Raw genomic sequence first — 7,500 nt, 5'->3', positions numbered from 1 at the left:
AACCTTACTGCTGTAGCAAAGTATACCATGACAATGAGATCATAACACAATCACATGCTTAACGCTTACATTCTAGATTAAGCAGAAATCAAAATCATTTGATATATCTTCTCTCTCCTGAATTCATCTCATGAAAACTCTAGCACACACATTTTTATTCCGAAATAAACGTATTATGGTTCATTTTGTAGATAAATAAATGATCTAGGGAATGTTGCGGACATTTTTTTTGTTTTTCTTCCAGTGCTTCTTGTAAAAGTGACATACCTGACAAAACCACACTTTTTGACACCTAATACGTCCTCTACGTAAAACACTCCCCCCAAATAAATAGTCAAAATCAATAAAAGTATCCACAACATTCCCCAGATTTAGGATGAATTGGCTAAAAAGACAATCAGAACGCTAAGTAATTTTTTTCCGATTTCTAAAAAGTTTTCACACTTTGATCATGTTAAAAAAGGTAATTGTCACCAATAGTGATGCACCCTCCCAGAAACTTAAAAAAAAAAAGTTTTTCTGCAGGAAATCCAATGATTTTGTCTATTTTTAGTGTCGTTCCTTCAGTGAATGAATCGTTCAGCAGATTGAGTACCATTTCTCAATCGGGCATGAAGTATATCAGGGAAATTATGGGGTAAAAAGGCTTAAATAGAAGAATAACAATGGGAACCAAACACACCTTCTGGCAAAACTCTACTGGACATTCCAAACCCCCCAAAAACGTATTTCCCAATAACCAGCCTAAAATTTAAGTTGCCGTGACTAGGTTTGCCCTTTGGTCACTGACCGAGGGGAGGGGTTGATGGGGGGATCCGCCCCTCAACACTCCCCAGGACACATTCTCTTCACCTCAGTATGTACGACAAGATAGAACTGCATTCATACGTAAAATAATTAACCAAATACCTTTATATCTGGAAATGTCAAACTTTCGTTCGCTTCTATCGTCTAGATTGCTTCTATTTTAATCACTTTTTTTTCAGTATTTGGAGCTCTTGATGGGCCCAGATATTAAACTGGGATGGGTACTAAATTCTAATTATTCTTCGTCGCCTATGTATGTCTTAAAAATATCCCAGAATCAATATAACACTGGAAACACATTTCTCACCAGCATTCTGTCACTGAATGGCTGGCTTCTTGCAGCTGCAAATGAAAATGTGAAACGCACGATACGCACACAATTCTAAATAAGGCTAGCCTATAGATCAATCTTAAGAGCTATAAATAAAGTACAAAATGCTTGAAGAGCATAAATGTGTAACAGCAGACATTGATAGTTAGCCAAATATCCAATTAGCCAATTGACAAGTGCATAGGAACGCATGAACTACTTCGGACATCACAGTAATGAGTTAAGCAGTCAGTGTTGTGTTATTCCTGGCAAGGTAAACAAGATACGAGCCTTAGAATCTGAACAGGGACTGCAAGTTATATTTTCGTCATTTAGCCATGACTGTGAGGCCGCTGCAGCGGTATCCATTTCCCTCTATCTACACACATCACTGTCTTAAACTTTTACTATTCTTTATTTTTTTTTTCACCATTACTTAAAAAGTCTTTAGTGATAAAAAAGAAGGAAAGAAAAAGAAAGAAGAAGAAGAAGAAAAAAAATCTCAGATATCTCACAAGGGTCTAGATAAAAGAGTATGGTTTTCATTAAAATCAGCAAAATAAATCAATAATAATAATAAAAAGCGTACTCGAGAACAAAGTTCGTCATTTATGATCGGATTTTCATGATTTTTTAATATAATATATATACATAAGCACTGATAAACACCATCAAGTTTCATAATATCTGAATAATAAACAACGGCATTATTTAAGAAAAACGAGTTTGTGAAAAATCACAAAGTTTGATATTCACACTTTATCCATTAACCAAACTTGTTGAAAAAAATACCACATATACTCTATAACAATACAAAAAGTCTCAATTATACGGATCTTTGATTTCCTTTTAGTTTAGTGGGAATTAATTTTTCTAAATGCTCAGTCCTATGAACTCAAGATGTGATATATGGACTTCTATTACGTGAATGAAAATATCCATAATGTAAAAAATCGCAAATCTATTTAGCTTTCAAATGACCCAAACCCCATTAGAATCTCCAAACAGTTATGGAGAAATAAAAAAGAATGTTGACAAACGTAGTTTCGAGATATTGGGCTCCGAAGTTTGTTTGTTTTTGTTTTTTTTCGTCAGAATTCTTATCTCTGTGTCAATCTTGCTGCATTCTATGGCATTCACATAGTATTCTGGTGTAGCTGGTACCTGGTCCCCCCCTTTTGCAAAGTACTTATGGCAATACCTGCACATGATTGTAGAATTAGTGCTTGTCATCAAAGACTTTGCAATGCCTAACATGACCATGTGAGGTATTTCATAAGCATAAACAACTGCTGCAACTGTGATTGAGATTTATTTCTTATCATATTGTTAGATACAAATGAGACATCTACCATTAGTTGTGTCCCTTTACTGTGTAATGAGGGCGTACGTCTGCAAGGTGTGTTGTGGAGGTAGGAGCTATTAATATTTTGTCTCCTAGAATGGCAACATCTTGTCTCCAGAGTCCCAGTCTTGGGAATCAGCTGATCGGTAAACAGAGTTGCCAGCTAGCTACCAGAGAATATCAAAATAAATCGGGAAAAAATCCTAAAAAAAAAAAAAAAAATTATTTTGAGTATATTTGCATGGACGCGACAAAGTAAACATCGGAGTGGGAGGCGGGGGGTCAGATATTTAGTCATTACTTCTTTATTTGTGTGCATTTAGCAGAAATATTATGTCAGTGGGTTGCCAAAGCCTACTAGATTACACAAGATTTTTTTTCTCAATTTTTCGAGTATTTTAAAAAATATACGTCAAAAATCTATGGTGACAACCCCCTTAACGTATAAATACCCTGGTATCTTTAATGCCCTCTAAATGCTCAAAAAATATATTAGAAATTATCTTTAACTTTAATAAATGTTGGGAAATAGGTGAATATCCACAAGTAATGAAAAAAAATCAAAACACACCACAGAGCCCCCTATCAACTTTCCCCTCAGGCAGTGCTCAGTCACAGCAACTTAGATTGGTAAATATATTTTTTGATGTGCAGTTAGGGACTTAGTCTCTGGCGAGTGCGTCCATATTGTAAAGAGTTACCCTTAACAGACTCACAAGCAGCCATACAAACAGTAAAAAACTACAAACCAAGAAAATATAAACCAATAATATATGTAATACAATCATTACTACATTTACTAAACACAAAAACATCATGCAAAATTGCAATGAATCCCCATTCACATCAGAATATATAAGAAAATGAAATAGCAGATAAAACAGCATAAAAAGCTCCTGAAATGAAAGATCCCACAACCATGACCCAAAATTCAACAAAGTTAATAGGAGAAATAAAAATGAAATACTAAAAATAAAAGGTTATCTTACTAAAGTTACAGAACAGGAAAATAGATGTCAGCATTGCAAGACTAATGGCAAAACACACAAGACTCAAAACACACTTGCATAGACTAAAAATAGAAACAGATCCAATGTGCCAATGGTGTAGCAATCAAGAAACACTATCTAATCTTACAATGCCCGAGATTTAACTCATGCAGGACCAACCTACTACAAGCCCTAAACAAGATAAGAGTACAAAACCCTGACCTGAATTTATTAATTACAGGAGCAAATCAACCACCAGTAAAGAAGTAATACATGTTGAGACATACAAAGATATTCCTACAAAGAATAATAATAGATATAATTTGAAAATATCAAAGAACTACAAAAAAGGATCCAGGGAGTATAGACTATGGTATAGTCTAAAAGAAGAGAAAAGATACACCAAATGAAGATATAAGCCTAGACCTACTGTGAATATGACAGACTGTAAAGTTTGGTCTACGCAGGGAACGTTCCCCTCACAAAAACTATTTGGTCAAATTCTGTCTGTGCAAATGTAGTTCTTGGGTAACTTTCTGCACACACTTAGTCCTTTTTTAAATCATCTTTTAAAAAAGGACCAAAGCATAAAATCCTTTTCACCTTTCTATACACTTGTTTCATCATCTATCTGCAGATTCGTCCACACAAATGTAAACAAAATGATGTTTTCTGTGCATGGAAAAATGTAATATTACCCATGCAAGAAAAATACTAGGTAATTTTTATATTACCTTCCCCTCTCCGATATCAATGATTTTGGTATCATTGGAGTCCTCTCCCTCTGTACAATCCAAATATGTAGGTTTTATTGCATGGAAACCCCCCGTTAGCGGCAAACTTGGCCCTGATAGCAGGGGTGACAATGTCGGAGCAGTGGTCTGAGTGGCGGACGTAAAATAGAAAATTACCCTAATAATATAACCCACAGTGAAAATAACCATGATCATTCACATGACTTCACTGCGACCCCCCCTAGGGAGGGCTGCTGCCCCCTAACCCCCACCGAGGAAACAAAATATCCACCACATATTCATGGCAGGATAGAGCGCACACGAACTAGATGCGGAGCTGATAACCCCTACCATAACCTAGGATTTTTAGATGCTCTTCTGTTCATGGTATACCCTGTTCAACCTGATTATACTACAATCATCTCTGTATACAATGCAGACTATGTCAAGGTTAGTATGCTGATTCGGTGGGAATGTTACGAGGTAATTGTAATATGTCCGCCGCTCCGAGATCGACGATAATTGTGTATCGCTCTAGCCTGCCAGGAATACGTGGTGGAGGTTTTGTTTCCTCGGCGGGGGTTGGGAGAGCGGCATGGAAAAGTCATGTGAATAACCATGGTTAATTTCACAGTGTGTTATATTATTAGTGTTACTTAACCCCGCACTTAACCTTCCATGCCCTCCCTTGCTATCGGGGCCAAGTTTGTCGCTAACGGGGGGTTTCCGCGCAATAAAAACTATATAATTGCAATGTGGACAGTGAGAGGAATATAACAATACCAAAATCGTCGATATCGGAGATGCGAAGTTAATATGGAAATTTACCAAATACTTCACAGTCTGGTGAATATGTAAGAGATAATTATAATATTTGTTTGAATTGATTCATGATAACCAATGATAATCCACTTAATTTCCTCACAGGAGAACTGTCTCCTCGCCAGAATTAAAATCAGATTGTCTTATTTTAATCAATATAACATATATTTAATAAAAATTACATAAATGTATAAATATGGCAATGTACCTAAATAAAGCACTGTAGGGATGAAGCCCCAATGGAACACAGTCTTCCCCAATTCGATGACCGTTTGTAGTCTCTGGGCAGTGCCTGGGCTCAACTTCATCGCGAAAGTCGAAGAAAGAAGAGGTTAGAGTAAAATTCTGAGATAATTCAACCTCACGGCGTCCGAGGGGATGGTAGTGTGTGCGATGTCAGTTCAAGTTCAAGGTACAGAGATTAAAGATAATAACAACAATATCTATATACATTTTTTTCTTTTGTTAATAATTGTAAACTACTTGTACATGTACAAATTGAAGGAATTTAGTACAAATAATGGGATTTAATTTTTTAATTTAAATATAAGGAACTATAATTCCAATTATATAAGCCTGGTATATGATACAACGCCGATTGTCTGCTAGAGCGAGCGTTCGTGATACTTCTTTAAGAATCCGGATTACTATTTGACGTCATAAACGATGTTCAGTATGCCTAATATCTTCGTTCTTTGTTTTTCTAACCTCAAAAAATATATTTTGATAGCTGAAAATTATGCTATATAAAAAGCTGTAGAAGTGCAATAAGAATGAATCAAGCCGACCGTCTTCAACATGTGTGAAATGAACCTCCAATCCAATATATATGGTCCAAATGCAGTATTTTCTTCTTTTCTTATTTAAAACATCGATTTATTTCTTTATGAATGTAGATGTATGCTGGACTTTTCATTAAGTGAATAGTTAATTGTTGATGTTTAAAACAAATACGTTAAGTTATTAAGTGAAGTTACACATAAATTCATTCTCTCTTATAAGTGTTTGTTTTCTTTCTCTGGTTTAGGGGAGACAACTTTATTATTTATTTACTTATATTTCATTTGTGGCAAAACAAACATTACTGGCTATTTCAAAACCAGAGTTCACCAGTATCATTTCTATCATCATTATTGACATTATTGCCAGTTTTACTATTGTTACCATTGTTATTATGATTACTATTGTTGTTACTATTATTTTTTACCATTATGTTATGATTATCATTTTTCCTATCATCATTATTATTATCATTACCATTATCATTGTTATTGCTTTTTAATTATCATTATTATTGTTTTATAATTATCACTATTACTATCGTTATTATAATTATTTACATTATCATTATCATTGTTATTGTTATTATCATTATTGTTACTATTATTATTATTATTATCATTATTATTATTATTATCATTATCATCATCATTTTTATTCAAATTATTATTATTTTTATCATTATTACTATTATTGTTTTCATTATTATTGTCATTATTATTATCATCATTATCACTATTATTATCATTACTGTTATTATCACTATTATTATTACTACTACTGGTATTGTTATTATTGTTATCATCTTTGTTATTGATATCATCACTATTTCTATTATTATCATTATCGTTGTTATTATTGTTATAATTATTATTATCATTAGCATTAATATTGTCATCATTGTTATTATCATTACTATTATAATTATTGTTATTATTATTATTATCATTATCATCATTATTATCCTTATTATCATTATCATCATTATTATTATTGTTGTTATTATCATCCTTATTATCATTATCATTATTATTATAATCATCCTTATTATCATAATCATTATTATCATCATTATAGCCGTCATCATTATTACTATTACTATTATTATCATTATTAATATCATTATTATTAATGTTACTATTATTAGTATCATTTTTGTTGTTATTGTTATTATTATTATCATTATTATCGTTGTCATTATCATTTTCATTATTATTTACTATCATTATTCTGATTGTCATTGTCTTCATTTTCATTATTATTACTACTATCATTTTAATTGTTATCATTATCATGATTATTGCTATTCTTCTTTTTCTTCTCCTGTATTTGCCTATCTCTTTTTAAATCTCGCTCTTTCTCTCTCTGCCATGTTTATAACCCAAACAAAAGATTATCTTAATGTCTGTACGAGTACTCGGTAATGCAAAGGGCAAATGGCTTCCAAGTTATGTTTCCTTTCTATATTGGACTTCATAATCTTCACACATTATGAAGAAGGTTAATGAAGAAAGCAGTGTTGTTGTTCAGCTCAAACTCTTAGGTGTAAAACTATAAAGTACTTAAAAAATACGCATTCTGACAAACGAAAAAGGGTTAATTTTTAATGGTACCTTAAACTATATTGTTGTCGCAAATAAAAACATTGCATATCTTAATACGACGAACACTTTATGATAGAACTCGAGGAAGAAGTAAAAGATGCACACCGGA

At 33.0% G+C, this 7,500-nt stretch overlaps 1 protein-coding gene and 1 long non-coding RNA gene across 2 annotated transcripts in view; both read right to left on the bottom strand.

Moving 5' to 3' along the window:
- LOC113805414 (uncharacterized) overlaps positions 1-3,584 on the bottom strand; it is an 8,812-nt gene extending 5,228 nt beyond the window's left edge. The window contains exon 1 of the long non-coding RNA XR_003475679.2: positions 3,452-3,584. This is a non-coding gene — a long non-coding RNA (uncharacterized lncRNA). The remainder of the gene's footprint in view (positions 1-3,451) is intronic.
- Positions 3,585-7,366: 3,782 nt separating this feature from the next.
- The window catches only part of LOC113818746 (latrophilin-like protein LAT-2), a 46,640-nt gene continuing 46,506 nt past the window's right edge, over positions 7,367-7,500 (bottom strand). The window contains exon 27 of the mRNA XM_070145331.1: positions 7,367-7,500. This exon is cut by the window's right edge and continues 431 nt beyond it. The gene's annotated coding sequence lies outside the window, so the exon portion shown is untranslated.

This window comes from Penaeus vannamei, chromosome 33 (assembly GCF_042767895.1).
Source record: "Penaeus vannamei isolate JL-2024 chromosome 33, ASM4276789v1, whole genome shotgun sequence".
Classification (NCBI taxonomy): Eukaryota; Metazoa; Arthropoda; class Malacostraca; order Decapoda; family Penaeidae; genus Penaeus; species Penaeus vannamei.
This window is presented reverse-complemented; position numbering and strand designations above follow the sequence as displayed.